General features: G+C 39.8%; 1 pseudogene; it reads left to right on the top strand.

Annotated features, from left to right (window-relative positions):
* Positions 1-298: 298 nt before the first annotated feature.
* LOC129680103 (heterogeneous nuclear ribonucleoprotein A3-like) overlaps positions 299-22,044 on the top strand; it is a 51,523-nt pseudogene continuing 29,777 nt past the window's right edge.

The raw sequence follows: 22,044 nt of genomic DNA, 5'->3' as shown, positions 1-22,044 counted from the left end.
AGAGCACCATGGTTATAGTAAAAGGCTGTTGTTTGAAAATAAATTATGACACATGAATCTATCCCTTAGGTGGAAGGAGACATTGAAATCCAGAGAAGGGGCTTGATGGCCTGGGGAAAGTCAAGATTAAGTATTTCCTCTATGCAGTTCCAGTGTATCTTTGTGAGCAGCACAGACTCTGTTATCTTTCAATTCCCTAGTAAGGCAGCTGGGTACTAGAACATTAATGTCCATCCCATTCAAAGTGTACAAGGGCTGCAGGGAGACCGTGGGGTGATGTAAGGTGGCTTCATGTAGCATGGACTACCAGGTAATCCTCTCTTAGGCCACATAGTTTGTTGGAAGTAGCAGTTGAATCACCATGGAGGAGCTTATAGACTAGAAGGAGGACAGAAGTAGAATAATAAAGTTAGACATCTTAGAGATGGAATGCTTTCTGAGAGATATAAGACCTCAAGAAGTTGCAGACAAATAGGTTACAAGACATGAAGTTGAAAAAAAAATAAGAGGTGGGGAAACATCTTGTAGGAAGAGCAACTTTCTTCTATCTCCACTGTAGACCATCCCCTCAGATCTCACCACTCCCTTTTGTAATTTAGACTGGAAGCATAGATAGCTTTAAATAATACTGCAGCCTTCTCTGAATCACTGCTTTTCCATCAACTCAACCTTTTTAGAATACAACCTTTAAAGAAAATTGAGGAAAGGATACAGAAATTGTGGTACATTTACACAATGGAATACCACTCAGCAATTACAAACAAGGAAATCATGAAATCTGCAGGCAAATTGTGGGAACTAGAAAAGACCATCCTGAGTGAGGTATCCCAGAAGTAGAGAGACACACATGGTACATACTTACTTATAAATGGATATTAGACATGCAATATAGGACAATCATACTAAAATCTGTATACATAAAGAAGCTGAGCAAGAAGGAGGACCTTGGGTAAGTTGCTTAATTCTCATTAAGAAAGGAAAACAGGATAGACCACGAAAGAGGGAAAAAACTGGGAACAAGACAGGAGCCTACCACGGAGGGCCTCTGAAAGACTACCCAGCAGGGTATTAAAGCAGATGCTGAGTCTCATAGCCAAACTTTGGGTAAAGTGCAGGGAATCTTATGAAAGAAGGAGAAGATAGAAAGACCTGGAAAGGACTGGAGCTATACAAGGAGAGCAACAGAACCAAAAATTCTGGGCCAAGGTATCTTTTCTGTGACTGATACTCCAGCCAAGGTCTATGCATGGAGATAACCTAAACCCCCTGCACAGATATAGCCCATGGCAACTCAGTCTAAGTGGATGTCCTAGTAAGGGAACAGGGGCTGTCTCTGACATGAACTCAGTGGCTGGCTCTTTGATCACCAACCCCTGAGGTGGGGGTGGAGGGCAGCCTTGCCAGGGCACAGAGGAAGACAATGCAGCCAATCCTGACGAGATCTGTTAGGCTAGGGTCAGATGTAAGGGGAGGAAGACCTCCCCTACCAGTGTGGACTAGTGGAGGGGCACAGGAGGAGAAGAGGGAGGGAGGGCAGGACAGGGAGAGATAAATGAGGGGGCTAAAGCTGGGATACAAAGTGAATAAACTGTAATAAATAAAAAAGAAAATTTTAAAGTAGGAAAATGTAAACATTAGATAAAGAAAAAACAAGTGATTTTTGGTAATGCTGTTTACAAAAGTCATTTTAAGTGTGCGGAGGAAGGCTGGGAAACTGTGAATTGTTTTATGTTTAGTGAGCTCCTCTGAAGTTTGAGGAAGCATATACAATACCCTGGAACTTCCCTTCATTCATCAGGAACACCAAAAGTATCATGATTCCTAGATGTATCTTTTCTGAGCCTAAGGGGATTCATTTGAGCAAAAAAGTTCAGAGTGGGTTTTTTTCCACTCTGGAAAAAAAAGAAGGACTGAGAGGTAAGAAAACCACTGGCGTTCTCATCTTTCAATGAAGTGATACAATTCATTGTGATTTATATCTCATGGTGTGAAGAAAAGAAATTGAAGAAAAGTACAAGGGAAAGAAGTTGTTCTTTGTATGTATGTGGGATGGACATGAGCTAGTATTATGGTGCTGGCTTATGAGTATGTGATTTTATATGAAATATCTTTCTTGTCTTTTCTGTATTGCCTTGAGATAGGGTCTCTCCCTGAACTGGATGCTCATTGCTCTTGCTTCACTGGTTGGATAGCAAATTCCAGAAGTAGCCCTGTCTTTAACTCCCAATACATGGGTTCTCTGCTGGTGACTCAAACACTGCTCCCTGTAGGCTGAGAATTTTCACCAAATCTCCTTAGGGTTCTTAAATACTTTTACCTCCCTTCCAACCCCCTGCAACCTTAGGTAGGAGATTAATAGGGAAAAGTGCCTTTTTTAAATCTACTTCCTGCTGATCAAGGTTGCTGGGTCTTTAGGGGATTACCAGACTAAGTCCTCAGGGTACCAGCAGTCCAATCCAAAGGCCAACACAGAGTGGCAAATGGAAGTCAGTGAAAGTTTCAAGACCAAGTTAGACTGCCTGGAGAAGCTCTCTGGAATATTTCTCTCTGTGAAGGTAAGTGTTGAAGCACCAAGATCAGTGCAGGGATGTCAATCCAAAAAGTGATGTCTCCTGTGTGTGGATGTTCTCAGCTGGCCAAAGTCATGCCCCTTGCACTGGAGGGGTCACAGCAAAACATCACATGTCCTCCCCCAAGCCAACCTGGGCAAAACATCATGTGCCCCGCTTGTAGCAAAACATCACATGACAAAAATTATTCATCAAAGAAACCAGAAATTTCCACTTCAGCTCCGCATTCTTTGTTACTAAGTGTATACTCATCCTGAGAGCAGGAGTCCTGTACTAGTCCAATCTCTACAGGAAAATTCAGCTTTCTTTCCAGTCTTCATCACAGTGACTTCCATGGCATATGTTCCTCATTCACAGGGACAGGTTAAATCAAGACTCACACTTGTTTCTTTCACTTGATAAAAAAGAAGTGTGTGCAAAATGTATAAAAACACAGGAGGTTAGGTATGAGAAATAGGGAAATTAATTGTTGATAAAGACAGAAAATGTTCTTTAGAGTAAAAAAAAACTTATAACTGATCTATCTATCTATAGCTATCTATAGCTATATATATTTATATAGCTATATAAAAATAATATAATACATAATGATATATATCATTATAAATAATATAATATACAATTATATATATATATATACATGCACAGGGTATAGGTCCTTTCCATGCATGGACCTTGGTTGGAGTATCAGCCTCTGCAGTATCCCCTGGGGCCAGAATTTTTGGCTCTGTTGGTCTCCTTATGGAGTTCCTGCCCCCCCCCACCCCAGGTCTTTCCATCTTCCTCTTCTTCCATAAGGTTTCTGACACTCTGCCCAAAGTTTGGCTATGAGTCTGAGTACCTCCTTCTATACTCTGTGGGTAGAGCCTTTCAGGGATTCCCCTGTAGAGGGCTTGTCTTCTCCTTCCAATGTCTATCCTGTTTGCTCATCTGAGTGAGGTTTCAGCCTCTTCCCTAGGGTCCTCCTTGTTCTATATATCTATTTATTTAACTACAGATAGATGAATATAGACATCTATCTATATCTATCCATCTATCAAAAATAAGCAAATTTCCATACCTCTCTGTCCTCACACTTCTCTTCCCTTAAGCTTGCTAATATACCCGAGCGAGCAATGGTGAAGAGTCTGGGGAAGCTGTGAATTACTTGTGTTTTAGAAATCTGGTTTGGCTAAATAACAGACTATATAGTCTTAATCTACATGAAGTGTTAAAATATTCTGCAATAAGAATTAGTGGGAACCGAGGCTATTAATTTGGCAGAGAGCCAGGAAGTATATACAGAAGGTTTTAGAGGGAAGAAAACAAATGGGGAAATGTGTTGTAATTATATTATAATATCACATTTAATAATTTCCTTATGTCAAGTCAAGTTGGAATTCCATGTCTAAAGTTGTGGTGTAAGCAGGAAGTATCTAAGGCCAATTTGTTGGTGCTGGAGCACAGTGGACCAGAGCTTTAATTATGCCAGCTTTCTGCATCCACCTCCCACAGCTATACCCTACTTCCTTCCAATGACTACAGTTTGTCTTCTACATTCCACTTTTCTTTTACATTTGTTATTAAATTTACAAGAAAATCAGTAAGAATGTCTCCATGCCTATCCTTACTTCTGCCTTCCAGGTTTTGGGCATGTACCCCTTGTTTTCCTTCTTGCTATAAAGTATTTAAGTTTTCTTCCTCTATATTCCCTCTATATCTTTTTCTGTGGAATATCCCTTCAAGGTCTCCACTTTGGCAATGTGAAAACAATCCTGGCTTCTCTGGATCACACTTGTCTTCTCTCTAAATAATCCCAGTTATCATGGAAGCATAATAATTAGTAAAGTTTCTCTACACACCAAGTCCTTGGAGACCTCCTTTCCTGTGCTAAGCAATAGTTCTGTGCTTCCACTTTTAAGAGAGAACCTCAGACATGCTGATAACTCTTTTCTTGTTCTAAAACTCCAAATTCAATGCTTACCCAAATTCTGTTGACTACACTTCAAAATATATCAAAGATGTGAATATTCCTCACGACTTCTGCTGTTTGCATCATGTCTCTAGGATGACAGCTACCGTCTGCCCACTGCTCTCTTCCTGTTATCAGTCCTGCTTCCTCAGTCTAATCTTTACCAGTACAACAAGCAAGTTTTTTAAAGACTTTTTAAAGAATATGAGCCATGGATGTTATTTGGCTACTCAAAAAACCTTTCCTGATCATTGTTTTTCTGCCGTGTACAGCATAAGTGACTTGAATGGCTTTCCTGTCCTTTGCTACCTAGAGCCACCTCAGAGAAATACAGTCTTTCCTTCTCATGACCTATTTGAGTTTGGGAGCCTCCTTTCTGTTTCTAGGTCCCACTGAGTCCTTTCTTACTAAAACTCTTTTTGTAATTTAAATTTTCTTTCTCTTTCTTTCTTTCTTTCTTTCTTTCTTTCTTTCTTTCTTTCTTTCTTTCTCTCTCTCTCTCTCTCTCTTTCTTCTCTCTCTCTCTTTCTATATTACAATTAATTCACTTGGTATCCCCACTGTAGCCCTCTCCCTCATCTCCCCCAGTCCCACCTACACTCCCTCTTCTCCCCCTATGCCCTTTCCCTAGTCCCCTAATAGCAGAGGTCCTCCTTGCCTTCTATCCAAACTTAGCCTATCAGGTCTCATGAGGGCTGGCTGCATCATCTTTCTCTGTGGCCTGGCAAAGCTGCACCACCCAGACAGAAGTGAACAAAGAGCAGGTCACTGAATTCATGTCAGAGACAATCCCTCATCCCCTTACTAGTGAACCCACTTGGCAAATTAACAGCCTATGGACTTCCTTTGAGCAGAGGGTCTAGGTCCTTTTCATGCATGGACCTTGGTTGGAGTATCAGCCTCTACAGGATCCCCTGGGCCAGATTTTTTGGCTCTGTTGGTCTCCTTATGGAGTTCTTGCCTGCTGCCCATCTTCCTCTTTTTCCATAAGGTTTCTGACACTATGCTCAAAGTTTGGCTATGAGCCTCAGTACCTCCTTCTATACTCTGTGGGTAGAGCCTTTCAGGGATCCCCTGTAGAGGGCTTGTCTTCTCCTACTTCCAATGTCTATCCTGTTTGCTCATCTGAGTGAAGTTTCAGCCTCTTCCCTAGGGTCCTCCTTGTTGCTTAGCTTCTTTAGGTCTATAGATTTTAGTATGTTTATCCTATATTATATGGTTAATATCCACTTACAAGTGAGTATATACCATATGAGTCTTTCTGCTTCTGGGTTACTCCACTCAGGATGATCTTTTCTAGTTGCCACCATTTGCCTGAAAATTTCATGATTTCCTTATTTTTAATTGCTGAGTAGTATTCCATTATGAAAATGTATCACACTTTTAGTTTACATCTCTCATCTCATCCCAGTTCCAACCTCCTTCCCTCTTCCCTCTTCCCTCTTCCCTATCCCCCATTCCCTAGTCCTCAGACAGGGGGACCTATAGTCCCCTACCAGCTAACCCCACCCTATCAAGTCTCATCAGGACTGGCTGCATCCTCTTCCTCTGTGGTCTGGCAAGGTTGCACCAACAGGGGAAAGTGATTGAGGAACAGAAAATAGAGTTCATGTCAGAGATACGTCCTGGTCACCTTACTAAGGATTCTACATGGAGACTGAGATGCCTATTAGTTATATCTGTGCAAGGGCCCTAGGTCCTCTCCATGCATGGTCCTTGGTTGGATCATCAGTCTCTACAGGCTCCCCTGGGCACAGATTTGTTGGCTCCGTTGGTCTTCTTGTGGAGCTTCTGTTCCGTACATGTTTTTCTATTTCCCCAGTTTTCCATAGACTCTGGGCTCTGCCCAACATTTGGCTGTGAGTCTCAACATTTGCTTAGATATCTGCGGGGTTGAGTCTTTCAGAGGACATCTAAGGCAGGCTCCAGTCCTGTTCCCTCTCTTCAACCACTTCTGATGTCTATTCTATTTACCCTTCTGATTGAGAATTAAAAATATCCTGTCTAGGGTTTCCTAACTAGGGTTATTAGAGCCTATAGATCTGTGGATTGTAGTATTTTTACCCTGTATTATAAGGCTAATATCTGCTTATAAGTGAGTATATGCCACGTGTGTCTTTCTGGGTCAGTTTCTATCTCACTCAGGATGATCTTTTCTAGTTCCATATATTTGCCTGAAAATTTCATGATGTCCTTATTTTTTTGTAATTTTTATTTTTTATATTAATCACAGGTTATTTACTTTGTATCCTAGCCATAACCCCCTCCTTTACTCCCTCCCAATCCCACTTTCCCTCCCTCATCTCTTCCCTGCCCCTTTCCAAGTCCACTGATAGCGGAGGTCCTCCTCCCCTTCCATCTGATCCTAGTTTATCAGGTATCTTCAGGACTGGCTGCAATGTCCTCCTCTGTAGCCTAGCAAGGCTGCTCCTCCCTTGGGGGTGACAGAGTGAAGTCAAACAGCCAGCCATTGAGTTCATGTCAGAAATAGTTCCTGTTCCCCGTACTAAGGTTCCCACTTGGATACTGAGCTACAATGGGCTATATCTGAACAGGGGTTCTAGGTTATATCTATACATGGTCTTTGGTTGGAGAAACAGTCTCGTAAAAGACCCCTGTGCCCTAATATATTTGGTCCTTGTGGAGGTCCTGTTCTCTCCAGTCATACTAACTCCTCATTCTTTCATATGATTCCTTTTCATATGATTCCCTGCACCCTGCTGAAGATATGGTTATGAGTCTCAGCATCTGCTTTGACATACTGCTAGTTGGAGACTTTCAGAGACCCTCTGCATTGTCCATCAACTGAAGAATGGATACAGAAATTGTGGTATTTTTACACAATGGACTACTCAGCAATTAAAAACAAGGAAATCATGAAATTTGCATGCAAATGATGGGATCTAGAAAAGATCATCCTGAGTGAGGTATCCCAGGAGCAGAAAGACACACATGGTATATACTCACTTATAAGTGGGTACTAGACTATAAGCTAGGATAAACATACTAAAATCTGTATACCTAAAGAAGATAAACAAAAAAGAGGACCCAGGGTAAGATGATCAATCCTCACATAGAAAGATAAATGGGATGGACATTGGAAGTATGAGAAAACAAGTAACAGTATGCCCTTGTTTTTAATAGCTGAATAGTATTCCATTGTACCACAGTTTCTTTATCCTTTCTTCAGTTGCTAGACATCTAGGTTGTTTCTAGTTTCTGGTTATTCAAAATATCGAGAACATAGTTCTGGATATGAACATAGTTGAGCAAATGTCTTGTTGTATGGTGGTGTATCTTTTGGATGTATGCCCAGGAGTGGTATAGTTGGGTTGTGAGGTAGAATTCTCAGTTTTCTAAGAAAGCACAGATTGATCTCCAAAATGGTTTTTACAAGTTTGCACTCCCACCAGCAATGGAGGAGTATTCCCCTTTCTTCAGAATGTCACCAGCATGTGCTATTTTGTGAGTTTTTTAGCCATTCTGAGAGGTATAAGATGGAGGCTCAGAGTCATTTTGATTTGTGTTTCCCTGATAACTGGTGATGTTGAGCAAGCATTTCTTTAAGTGCTTCTCAACTGTTTGATATTCCTCTGTTGAGAATTCTCTGTTTAGCTCTGTATCCCATTTTTTATTGGATTATTTGGTTTGTTGGTGTTTAATTTCTTGAGTTCTTTATCTATTCTGGATATTAGCCCTTTGTCAAATGTAGAGTTGGTGAACATCTTTTTCCAGTCTGTAGGCAGATCTTTTGTTCTATTGATAGTATCCTTTGCTTTACAGAAGTTTTTTTTTTTTTTTTTTTTAGTTTCAGGAGGTCCCATTTGTTAGTTGTTGATTATAGATACTGGGCTGTTAGAACTTTGTTCAAGAATTTGTCTCCTGTGCCAATGAATTCAAGGCTCTGGCTCTTCCCTACCTTTTCTTCTAAAGATTTAGTATGCCTGTTTTTATGTTGAGGTATTTGGTACACTGGACTTTAGTTTTGTGCAGAGTGGTAATGATAAATCTATTTGAATTTTTCTACATGTAGACATTCAGTTAGACCAGTACCATTTGTTAAAGATGCGCTTTTTTCCATTGTATGGTTTTGGCTCCTTTGTCAAAAAAGAAGTGATCATAGGTGTGTGGGTTTATTTCTGGCTCCTCAATTCAATTACATTGATCCACTAATGTGTTTTTATTACAGTACCATGCAGGTTTTTGTTACTGTTGCTCTATAGTACAGCTTGAGATCAGGGGTGCAAACACTTTCAGAAGTTCTTTTATTGTACAGGGTTTTTTTATTATTATTATTATTCTGTTTTTTGTTTTGTTTTCTTTTGTTTTTCCATATGAAGGTGAGAGTGGTTCTTTCAAGGTCTGTAGAGGGTTGTTGTGGTATTTTGATCAGAATTGCATTTAATCTGCAGATTGCTTCTGGTAAAATGGTCATTTTTTCTATGTTAATCCTGCCCATCCAGGAGCATCCTTTCATCTTTTGATATTCTCTTCAACTTCTTTCTTCAGATACTTGAAGTTTTGTCATACAGGTTTTTCACTTGCTTGGTTAGAGTAACACTATGATATTTTGTTTTTCTTTTTATGTGACTATTGTGAAGTGTGTTGTTTTTCTTAGTTTCTTTCTGAGTACATTTGTATGCTGAAAGACTACTGATTTATTTATTTATTTTTTTAGTTAATTTTGTATTTCTTCACTTTGCTGTAGGTGTTTGTCAGTTGTAGGAGTTCCCTGGTGGAATTTTTGGAGTCACATACATATCATATAATATTATCCAGGAATAGTGATTTCTTTCAGATTTCTATCCACTTGGTCTCCGTTAGTTGTCTTATTGCTCTACCTAGTACTACAAGAACTGTATTGAAGAAAGAGTATTACTGTATTACAGAGAGAGTGGGAAGCCCTGTCCTGTCCCCAAATTTAGTGGAATATCTTTGAGTATCTCTCCATTTAATTTGATGTTGGCTATCTGGATTGTTGTATATTGCTTTTATTATGTTTATGTATGGGCCTTGTATGCCTGATCTTTCCAAGACTTTTAACATGACAAGTACTGGATTCTCTCAAAGGCTTTTTTTTTTAATTATTTTATTTTTAAAAAATTACAGTTTACTCACTTTGTATCCCAGCTGTAGCCCCCTCCCCTATCCCCTTCCAATCCCACCTTTCCTCTTCTTCTCCCATGCTCCTCCCCCAGTCCAAAAATAGGGAAGGCCCTCCTCCCCTTCCATCACCCCTAGTCTATCAGGTCTCATTAGGACTGGCTTCTTTGTCTTCCTCTAAGGCTCTTCCCCCCTCAGGTGGAGGTGATCAAAGAGCCAGCCCATGAGTTCATGTCAGAGACAGTCCTTGTTCTTAATATTGGGGAACCCTCTAGGACACTGAGCTTCTTTTTTTTTTTTCTTTATTAATTACACTTTATTCACTTTGTATCTCCCCTGTGGTTCCCTCCCCCCTCCAGTCCCAATCCCTCCCTTCCTCCACCCTCTGCATGCATGCCCCTCCCCAAGTCCACTGATGGAAAGGACTTCTTTTCCTTCCTTCTGATCCTAGTAAATTAGGTCTCATCAGGAGTGGCTGCATTGTCTTCTTCCGTGGCCTGGTAATGCTGTTCCCCCTCAGGGGGAGGTAATTAAAGAGCAGGCCAATCAGCTCATGTCAGAGACAGTTCTATGGGTTACATCTGTGCTGGGGTTCTAGGTTATCTCCATGCACGGTACTTGTTTGGAGTATCAGTCTCAGAAAAGAGCCCTGTGCTCAGATTTTTTGGTTCTGTTGCTTTCCTTGTGGAGCTCCTGTTCCCTCCAGGTACACCTAAGGAAACTAATCAAGAAGGACCACCCTGGGTAAGATGCTCAGTCTTCATTCAGAAAGGCAAATGAGACAGACATCAGAAGAGGGAGAAAACAGGGAACAGGACAGGAGCCTACCACAGAGGGCCAATGACTGATTCTACGCAGCAGGGTATCAAAACATATGTTGAGATTCATAACCAAAAATTTTTGCAGAGTGCAAGGAATCTTATGAAAGAAAGGGGAGATACAAAGGCTTTTCTTTCATCTAGATGATCTTATGATTTTTTTTTCAGTTTGTTTATATGCTAGATTACATTGTATGTTGAACCATTCCTGAATCCAGGGATGAACCATACTTCCTGGTAGTAGATAACGTTTTTCATGTGTTCTTGAATTCATTTTGTGAGTATTTTTTGGGTATTTTTGTATCAATGTGCATGAGGGAGATTGGTCTGAAATTCTCTTTCTTTGTTTAGTCTTTGTGTGTTGTAGATATCAGGGTGACTTCAGAGAGTTTGGCAATGTTCCTTCTGTTTCTATTTTATGAACTAGTTTGAGGAATATTGGTATTAGCTCTTCTTTGAAAGTCTGGAAGAATTCTGATCTAAAGCCATCTGGCCCTGGGTTCCTTTAGGTTGGGAAGTATATGATGACTGCTTTTCTTTCCTTAGCGGTTATAGGACTGTTTAATCTGTTTATCAGATCTTGGCTTAGCTTTGGTAAGTGAAAGCTATCAAGAAAATTGTCAATTTCCTTTAGGTTTTCCAGTTTTGTGGAATACAGGTTTTTGAAGTAAGAGCTAATGATTCTTTGATTTCCCCTGTATCTGTTGTTATGCCTGCTTTTTAAATTTTGATAATTTGGATACTGTTTCTCTACTTAGTTACTTTAGCTAGTGGTTTGTCTATCTTGTTGATTTTCTCAAAGAACCAGTGTTTTCATTGACTCTTTGTATTATTCTTTTTGTTTATAAATTATTGATTTCAGCCATAAGTCATTATTTCTTACCATTTGTTCGTCTTGGGTATGTTTGTTTCTTTTTGTTCTAGAGCTTTTAGGTATGCTTTTAAGTTGCTACTACGAACTCTCCAATTTCTTCATAAAGGCAATTATTACAATGAACTTTCCTCTTACCAGTGTTTTCATTGTGTCCCATAATTTGGGGTAGGTTCATTGAATTCTAAAACTTTAATTTCTTTCTTTATTTCTTCTTTGACCCAGTGATCATTGAGTAGGGAGTTGTTTTGTTTCAATGTGTTAATAGGCTTTCTGTTGTCGATGAGTTCCAGCATTAATCCATGGTCATTTTTTCAGATACAAGTTTTTTCAATCTTCTTGTATCTGTTGAGGCATGCTTTGTGACTGTTCGTATGGTTAGTTTTAGAAAAGGTTCCATGATGTGCTGAGAAGACTGTGTATTCTCTTGTTTTGGTGTGAAATGTTCTGTAGGTATCTGTTAGGTACATTTGATTCATGGTGTCTGTTAGTTTTGTTACATAATATTTCTTTAACAAATGTGGTTGCCCTTGCATTTGGGGCATAAATGCTCAGAATTGAGATGTCTTCTTGGTGGATTTTTCCTTTTAAAGCGTCCTTCCCCATTTCTTTTGATTATGTTCTAGAATGATGATTCCAGCTTCCTTGTTGGGTCCATTTTTCCAGCCTTTTTCTCTGAGGTAATGTCTATCTTTATTGCTGAGGTGTTACTGGTATGCAACAGAATGATAGGTCCTGTTTTCTTATCCATTCTGTTGCTCTGCAGCTTTTTTATTTCAAGTTTTTTTTTAATTTAAAAATTATATAATTATCATTTAATACAATTATTCAATTTGTATCCCTGCTGTGGCCCCCTCCCTCATCTCCTCCCAATCCCACCCTCCCTCCTTCTGCTTCCCCTATGTGCCTCCTCCTCATTCTATCTGACCCTAGCCTATCAGGTCTCATCAGGACTGGTTGCATTGTCTTTCTCTGTGGCGTGGCAAGGCTGCACCTCCCAGATGGAGGTGATCAGAGAGGCTGCCACTGAGTTCATGCCAGAGAAAGCCCCTGCTCCCCTTAATAGAGAACCTTCTTGGAGACTGAGTCTGTGGGCTACACCAAGGACCTTAAACCCCAGCTCTACATCTTTTTACTGGGGAATTGAGGGCATTGATGTTGAAAGATATTACTGACTCCTGGTTGTTAACTCCTGTTATTTTGATGTTGATGGTGGTAGGCTGCCTGGGCCTGTTTCCCTTATTTTTGTTTTGCTGATGTGTGGTTACTTATTTCCTGTGTGTAGATAGCCTCCTTGGGTTGAGGGGTTTTTGTTTGGTTGGTTGGTTTTTGTTTTTGGTTTTTTTGTTTTGTATATTCTGAAGGGCTGGATTTGTGATTAGGTACTGTTTAAATTTGTTTTTGTTGTAGAATATCTTGTTTTCTTTCCCCATGATGAGTAAAAGTTTTGCTGGATTAAGTAGTGTAGTATGACATCTCTTGGCTCTTAGAGTCTGTAAGATATCTTCCCAGGCCCTTCTGGTTTTTGAGTCAGGTGTAATTCTGATAGGGCTGCCATTATATATGACTTGGCTTTTTTTCCCTTGCAGCTTTTAATATCCTTTCTTTATTCCATACGTTTAGTGTTTGGACTATTATGTAGTGGGGTGAATTTCTTTTCTGGTACACTCTATTTCTTATTCTGTAAGCTTCTTGTATGTTTATAAGCATCTCTTTCTTTAGGCTGGGGAAGTTTTCTTCTATGATTTTATTGAAAATATTTTCTGGCCTTGTTGCTGGGAGTCTTATTCTATTCCTATTAGTTATAGGTTTGGTATTTTCATAGTGTCTCAAAATTCATATACTTTTTTTTTTCCTCAGGAACTTTTTAGATTTAACATTTTCTTTGACAGATGTATCAATTTCTTCAGTCATATATTCTACCTCTGAGATTCTCTCTTCCATCTCCTATTTTATGTTGGAGATGCTTGTGTCTGTAGTTCCTGTTCTCTTTCATAGGCTTTCCATCTCTGGGATTACCTTAGATTGTGATTTCTTTATTACTTCTATTTCCATTTTTAGGTCTTGAACAGTTCTATTCATTTACTTTTCCTAATTGATTGTATATTTCTGTATTTAAGGTATTTAATCAGTTCACCTGTTTGATTGGGTTTTTTTTCTGTATTTCTTTGAGGGATTTATTTTCTCCATTTTTAAGTTTTCTGTCCTTTTTATAACCTCATATTTAAGACTGTTTTCTTGTGCTTCTGGTGTGATAGTATCTCCAGGGCTTGCTGTGGTAGAATAGTTGGTTTCCAGTGGTGTCATATGGCCCTGGGTTTGTTGCTTTGGCCTCTACCCATATGGTTGTCTCTGGTATTAGCAGACCTGGTGGTCCCTGATGGTCAGGTAGTTCAGGAGTGGGCAGAGAGTGCTCTAAGTTTAACATTGCTTGCTCCCCCTTCCCTGCACAGGCCCCCTTGGGTGGTGGGCAATGGTGTTTGGGGCCCCCAACAGCTTACCTCTGCTGGGCTCACCAGCTATGTCCAGTGTGGGGCAGGCAGATCAGGAGGAGGTGGAGAGACTTCCAAGCCAAATGCTGCCTGGGCCCTGGGCAGCGTCCTCTGGTTTGTAGACAATGAGTGTTGGGGCAAAATCACAGCCCACCTCTACCTCTTCTGCCAGATATGCACCAGGTGGGCCAGAAAGATCTGGAGAAGGTGAATAGAGCACTAAGCCAAATGCTGTTCAGCTGTCCACTGGCCTTTTGGGAATGGTGGATGATGTAGGTAGGTGCCAGCTCACAGCCCACCTCTATTGGGGTGATGCCTCTCCCAGATGAGACAGGTAAATTGGGAACAGATGGAGAGAGCTTCAAGCTGAACATTTCTCTGGTCTCTGGTAGGCCTCCTTGGGATGGCAGACAATGAGATTCTGACCCAGAAACAGCTGACCTCTGTTGTGTCTGCTGGCCATATCACAGATGGGCCAGGCAGATAGCTACATGCTGCTTAGACCCCCAGCAGGCTTCCTCAAGATGGCTTCTAAAAAAAGGCATTCTGTCATTCCCTCTGCTTTATATAATCCTGCTCATGATGGCTTCATTTTTACTGGTCTCTTAACTTCTGTGGTTTTGCTCATCTGTTACATACAGATTTTTCAATTAAATGACTCTCTCCCCACCTCCCTATACCTCCCCATATCCTTCTTTCTTTCCTTTTCTCTCTCTGCCTTTCCCTTCCTCTTCCTCTCCTTCTCCACTTTTAATTCTGTCTCTCTCCCTCTCCTTAAACTTCTCATTTGTTAATGTCAATTACACCTTTACATAGAATCACTTCTTTTTTTAGTTAACTTTTTATTTATTTTTGGATGAGAATGAACACCCAGTAGTCTAATTTCTAAGTTTAAGAATAATGTTTACCATAGTAAAGGCGATTTACAGCAAGCCTATAACCAACATCAAACTGAACGGAGAGAAACTTAAAGCAATCCCACTGAAATCAGGGACAAGACAAGGCTGCCCACTCTCTCCATATCTCTTCAACATAGTGCTGGAAGTCCTTGCTAGAGCAATAAGACAGTTGAAGGAGATCAAGGGGATACAGATGGGAAAGGAAGAAGTCAAATTATCACTATTTGCAGATGATATGATAGTATATATGAGTGACCCCAAAAACTCTACCAGGGAACTCCTACAGCTGATAAACACCTTCAGCAAAGTGGCCGGATACAAAATTAACTTAAAAAAAATCTGTAGCACTCATGTATACAAAAGACAAAAGGGCTGAGAAAGAAATTAGAGAAACAACACCCTTCACCATAGCCACAAATGACATAAAGTACCTTGGTGTAACCCTAACCAAGCAAGTCAAAGACTTGTATGAAAAAAATTCAAGTCTCTGAAGAAAGAATTAGAGGAAGATATGAGAAGATGGAAAGATCTCCCATGCTCATGGCTTGGCAGGATTAACATAGTAAAAATGGCCATCTTACCAAAAGCAATCTACAGATTTAATGCAATTCCCATCAAATTGCCAACACAATTCTTTACAGACCTGGAAAGAAAAATTCTCAACTTCGTATGGAATAACAAGAAACTGAGAATTGCTAAAACAATCCTCTACAATAAAAGATCTTCCTGGAGGTATCTCCATCCCTGATCTCAAGCTGTACTATAGAGCAACAGTTATAAAAACTGCATGGTACTGGCATAGAAACAGAATGGTGGATCAATGGAATCGAACAGACGTCCCAGAAATAAACCCACACACTTACGGGCACCTGATTTTTTACAAAGATGCCAAAACCATACAATGGAAAAAAGATAGCATCTTCAACAAATGGTGCTGGTCCAACTGGATGTCTACATGTAGAAAAATGAAAATAGATCCAAACTTATCACCCTGCACAAAACTGAAGTCCAAGTGGATCAAAGACCTCAACATAAAACCAGACACATTAAATCGGCTAGAAAAAAAAAGTGGGGAATACCCTAGAACTCATTGGTACAGGAGAAAACTTCCTGAACAGAACACCAACAGCACAGGCTCTAAGAGCAACAATCAATAAATGGGACCTCATGAAATTGAAAAGCTTCTGTAAAGCAAAGGACACCGTCATCAAAACAAAGCGACTGCCTACAGATTGGGAAAGAATCATCACCAACCCTTTATCTGACAGAGGACTCATATCCAATATATATAAAGAATTAAACAAGCTGAAAAGCAATAAACCAAGTAATCCACTTAAAAAATGGGGAACAGAGCTAAAGAGAGAATTCTCTGTAGAGGAATATCGAATGGCAGAGAAGCACTTAAAGAAATGCTCAACCTCATTAGCCATTAGGGAAATGCAAATCAAAACAACCCTGAGATTTCACCTTACACCCATCAGAATGGCCAAGATGAAAAACTCAAGGGACAACACATGCTGGAGAGGTTGTGGAGAAAAGGGAACCCTTCTCCACTGCTGGTGGGAATGTAAACTTGTACAACCACTCTGGAAATCAATCTGGCGCTTTCTCAGACAACTAGGAATAGTGCTTCCTCAAGATCCAGCCATACCACTCCTAGGCTTATACCCAAAAGAGGCTCAAGTACACAAAAAGGACATTTGCTCAACCATGTTTGTAGCAGCTTTATTTGTAATATCCAGAAGCTGGAAACAGCCCAGATGCCCCTCAACGGAAGAATGGATGCAGAAACTGTGGTATATCTATACAATGGAGTATTACTCAGCAATGAAAAATAAGGAAATCATGAAATTTGCAGGTAAATGGTGGGACCTGGAAAGGATCATCCTGAGTGAGTTGTCCCAGAAGCAAAAAGACACACATGGTATATACTCACTCATATAAACAGACAACATAGAATAAACCCACTAAAATCTGTACATCCAAACAAACTAAGTGCAAGAGAGGACCCTAACTAAAATGTTCAATCCCCATCCTGAAAGGCAAAGAGGATGGACATCAGAAGAAAAAGAAAATAGGAAACAACCTCGGAACCTGCTACAGAGGGCCTCTGAAAGCCAGAAGAAAACAGGAAACAACCTTGAAACCTGCCACAGAGGGCCTCTGAAAGCTTCTGCAGTACAGACTGTCAAAGCAGATGCTGAGCCTGATGGCCAACTGTTGGTCAGAGTGAATGGAATTTTATGCAAGAAGTGGGAAATAGTAAGAGCTGGAGGGGACGGGAACTCCACAAGCAGAGCAACAGAACAAGATAATTTGAACACAGGGAACTTCCCAGAGACTCATACTCCAACCAAGGACTATTCGTGGAGATGACCTGGAACCACTGCACAGGTGTAGCCCATGGCAGTTCAGTGTCCAAGTGGGTTCCATAGTAATGGGAAGAGGGACTGCCTCTGACATATTCTGATTGGCCTGCTCGTTGATCACTTCCCCCTGAGGGGGGAGCAGCCTTATCAGGCCACAGTAAAGGACAATGCAGCCACTTTTGATGAGAACTGATAGACTAAGATTAGAAAGAAGAGGAGAACCTCCTCTATCAGTGGACTTGGGGAATGGCATGCATGCAGAAAGGGGAGGGAGGGTGGGATCGGGAGGGGAGGAGCGAGGGGCTTATGGGGGGATACAAAATGAATAAAATGTAATTAATAAAAAAATTAAAAAAAGAATAATGTTTACTATGTAATAAACATTTTAAATAAACAAATAAGAAAAGGAATATGGGTATATTGATGTGACCTATATTTCTAGCAATGGACATAGAGAAGAGGATCATGAGTTCAAGGTCATGTTCAGTTTCATCTGATCAGCCTAGGTTTTATGAAACTATTTGTATAAAAGCCCAAGCCAAACCAAAATCAGATAATAATTGAACAAAAAAAAAAGAGAAAAGAAAAAGAAAGGAAGAAGGAAGGAAGAAATAGAAGAAGGAAGGGAGGAATAAAAGAAAAAGAAAAAAGGAGGAAGCTTTAGGCAACTACATTCATTAAATGTTGATTTCTTCAATTCTAGACAAAGGGATAACAGTAAGATTGATAAGACAATGATTAATTGACCACATTTTCAAAAACACTGATTTTAACAAAGGAAGGAAATATCAACGAGAGTTTTCATTACCCTACTGAGATGCCTGTGACAAGGTTCACTATAAAGAAAAGATGTTTTTGTTTGTTTGTTTGTTTCTCATGTTCTAGAGGTTTTAATCAAAGGTTTGACTGTGTCTGGTGATGCTCTTTGCTACTGTAATGGTAGTATATAACATGGGCTCATCTTCATTAGTCTATAATAAGTAGGAGGATTTCAATGCAGAGCATGTATGCTGATTGCTGTATTATATATTATCTTGATAATATATAGAGAACCTGGAATGCTTGCTGTGTTATGTGATGCTCTGGAAGTTGTAGGTCTCTAGGTCAGAAAGAACTTACTATCTGAATATTTAAATAGATTTATGGTTGGTGGGGCTATGAATAACAGCAGCTCAGAGCTAAATGTTGGACTACTAAGGCTAAACTTGCAAAAAAAATATCTTTGGAGAATTCATTTCACCTCCTTATAACTTCAGATTTTTCTCCTGTAAAAGAGAAATACTCTAAACTCATTTGCCTGGGAACAAACAATCTTCTTGATGTACTTCTGATACATTGTACAAGGATCCCCTATACCCTTCATTTTATATGGGCATATAAAGATACAATATTGTAAGTCTCCAATGGGATCTTCATGTAAAAGGGCTTGGCATAGAATAGATTGCTAATATCAGGAAAGAATAAACAGTGATGTACCATGCTAGAAAGAAAAATACATAATGGCTTTTTGAAGGCGACTAGCGACTTAGATACAGTTTCTTAGGAATCTTTCTTGCCTTATCTCCCCTTTAGGCATTAGTAAACATGTTGCATAAATCGCTGTACTCTTCGCTGAGTTAACTCCTTATGGCTATGCAGCACTAAGTTGTAGCTTACTGAATACATTATCCTTTGTTATATCATAAAAACTAACCACAGTGACTTAAAACAAGATGACAAGCTGTGACGCTTTCAGATAGATCTTATTTTTCTGTTCTTGATTAGATCAGTAATGTGTTTGTAATATGACGTTAGACTAGGTTAATACAACTATAGCTGAGAATACTCTACAGCAATCCTGATTGTTCATATAATGGTTGCAGGCATTCAAAAATAATAAGTGGATGTTCTGAAATCTTTCAAGAGCAAGGTTCATAATAATACATGATAGAACTTCAAAATCCTATCATAAAAGTATAATATTCAATGTAAAAGATATCAAGAATTGTATATAGATTTTACAGTCTAACATACTCTCATTTTATAGATAGTTTTTCATTCACTCTGGCACAAGGTCAGTTGCATGTATAATGTGGTTTCCCTTATAAACCTGTCTTCATCAGTGCTGGTTTCTGTGACAAAGCACTGTAGTCTTCATGTCTTACAATCAGCGGAAATTGATTTCTCATAACTCTGTGGACTTTGAAGCCTGAAGTCAGGGTGCTTGCATAGCAGTTTTGCTGAGGACTATCTGATGAGTTGCAGCGAGGTATCTTCTTATACTATTATGTGGCATAAAATTGGCACAGTTGCTCTCTGGGGACCCCTTGATACAGGCACGGTGGTATCACCTACTTGTTTCATACAGCCACTTTGATTTCTGCAAGCAAACACCTAATCAAAACAACCTGAAGAAAGTGGCTTGATTTGTGCGTAAGAAGGCAGAGGAGTGCACAGCACCTATCCACATGGTGTGTACACCTAGGTAGCAGAGAGTGGTGTGCACCTTGATTCGGCACACCGTCTCCTCCTCATTTACTCTGGGAATCTAGCTCATGGAAAAGTAGAGCTTACTTTCATTGTAGATCTAACTGCTTCACTTAACCTAGTCTAGATAATGCCTCACAGACATGGCCACAGATGTTTCCATAGTTATTCTAAGTCCAGCAACACTGACAACCAACATGCCTTGGCATGAATCATGTTCATGAAGGTTCAACCCTCAAAAGCTTATATTTCCTAAAGCTTCTGTCTGTACATTGAGGGAATCTCATCACTTTTGTTCTGGGAAAACCAGAATATTTACAGTATAATTGCTCAAATTTTGGGATGCTAGCATTATTATTTTTTCGCTTAATTTTAACAATGTTTCATGACTACATCATTTTTATGATGTTTTTTCCAAGTTTGAACATACAGAAAGTAAAAACTAAAAAAATTTCAACTTCACTTAAAAATGAATGGTAGAACTGAAGAGTCAAGTTTGGTGATGTCTGAGTGTCAGGCAGTCTCTCAGTCTCAGAACTAATGGCCTTTGAACCCATGAATGTCTATGGAGAGAAACGCCTTATTCATTACAATATGAACAACACCTTTGCCTACTGTGTGCCAATGACCAAGGCTCCACTCACAACTACTATTATCACCAACGTTGTCAAATATCTTCTTAGGATAAAAGACTCGAATCATTGCTAATAGAAATTACTGCTCTAAACCGTGCTTCTAATCACATCTTAATACTGTCTGTGCACTGAGGAAGCTGCCTCTTAGAGCCAACAAAGAATATATTTGAGGGCTAAAGAGACTATTTAGTAGGAGTGCAGGCTGGTACCACCATCCCAGCAAGCTTCGGAAAAAATCCCACTATTTAGAATTCCTCTTTCAAGAGCTTGTCAACTTATCATAATGAGCTCAGGATCAGCAACTTCTCCCAGGGTTTCAGTAAACAAAAAGTAGTCATCTCTTTAGCACTTGAAAATATAGCCCCAGATCAGGCTAAAGAGAAAACTCTAAGTTGGAATGTCTTTGCCATTGGTGGTAGAGAGCTAAATATTTCATCTTAATAAAATAAACATAGATCATATCATCATGAAATATACATAAAATGTTTAAACATGTTAATTATTAAGCCAATATTGATTCATATTGGATGGGGCATTAAGGGGGAAATTGGCTAATGTATTTAACATCTCCTCCACAGTTGACTAGTATCAGAATTCATCATATCTACCCACCAATAATCATAAAAGTGGCAGGAAATATTTATGATCAGGGGTGAATGATTATCAGGCAGGAACTGATAAAGATAGAGGAAATATAATGATCCAAAAGAGGGAGCCTTTCAGTTGTCACAGCCTATCCTCAGACACCAGACATAAATCATTGTACTATGTCACATCATCAAAGTTTGATGAAACTTTCGTTTTGGGACAGTTATTGAATATCATTTGGACCTAGTTTCCTTCTTAAAAAATGAAATAGGATGATAAATGGATTATATAGGTAGAAAGAAAAGACAAGGATTTTTATATATTGGATTTAAATTTCATTCTCAAATTCAAAGTTTTGAATTTAGTGGAAGGCTCTAGTTGTTTGTCTACAAAAATGGTATGGTGATATTCCTGCTTTCTCATTATATAATTTAGGTTTTCAATATCTCCTTTATATATTTATTTAATCACTTTACAGCCTGATCCTAGTCCCCTCCCTGCTCTCTTCTCAGTCCTACCCTCATGACTCCTCTCTGATTTTTCCTATCTCCTATTTCTCAGAGAAGAAGAGGCACCCAAGAAATACCAACCCACCTTGGCATCTCATGTTGCAGCAGGGCTTAAAGTAGCCCCTCCCACTGAAGCCTCCCAAGGCTGCCCAGCTAGAGGAAAGGGGTCTAAAAGCAAGCAACATAGTCAAAGACAGCCCCTATTCCCATTGTTAGGGGACTGACATGTTCAACACGCTGCACATATGTTACATGTGTGTAGGTATCTAGTTTCAGCCCAGGCATACTCTGTGGTTGGTGCTTCAGTCTCTATTGTACCCCATGGTCCAAAGTTAGTTTACTCTGTAGGTCTTTTTGTGGTGTCCTTGACCCCTCTGGCTCACTCTATCCTTCCCCACACTCTTCCACAATACTCCCTCAGCTCAGCCTACGGTTTGCCTGAAGGTCTCCTTGCATCTGTTTTCATCACCTGCTGGATGAAGCCTCTCAGAAGATAGTTATACTAGGTTCCTGTCTGCAAGCATAGCAGGGTATCATTAATAATGACAGAAGTTGGCTCTCTCCCATGGTGTGGGTCTCAAGTTGGGCCAGTCATTGGTTTGCAGATTCCCTCAATCTATGCTCCATCTTTATCCCTACACCTCTTGTAGGCAAGACAGATATGGGGTGGAAGGTTTTATTGGTATGTTGGTTCCCCCTCCTTCCACTGGAAGTCTCACCTGGCTATAGGAACAGGCAGCTTCAGGCTCCTTAAGCCCTACTGCTAGGAGTCT

The sequence above is a fragment of the Psammomys obesus genome, unplaced genomic scaffold (assembly GCF_907164565.1).
Source record: "Psammomys obesus unplaced genomic scaffold, mPsaObe1.curated_primary_1811, whole genome shotgun sequence".
NCBI lineage: Eukaryota > Metazoa > Chordata > Mammalia > Rodentia > Muridae > Psammomys > Psammomys obesus.
The sequence above is the reverse complement of the archived record's forward strand: the minus strand, read 5'-3'. Positions and strand labels throughout refer to the sequence as shown.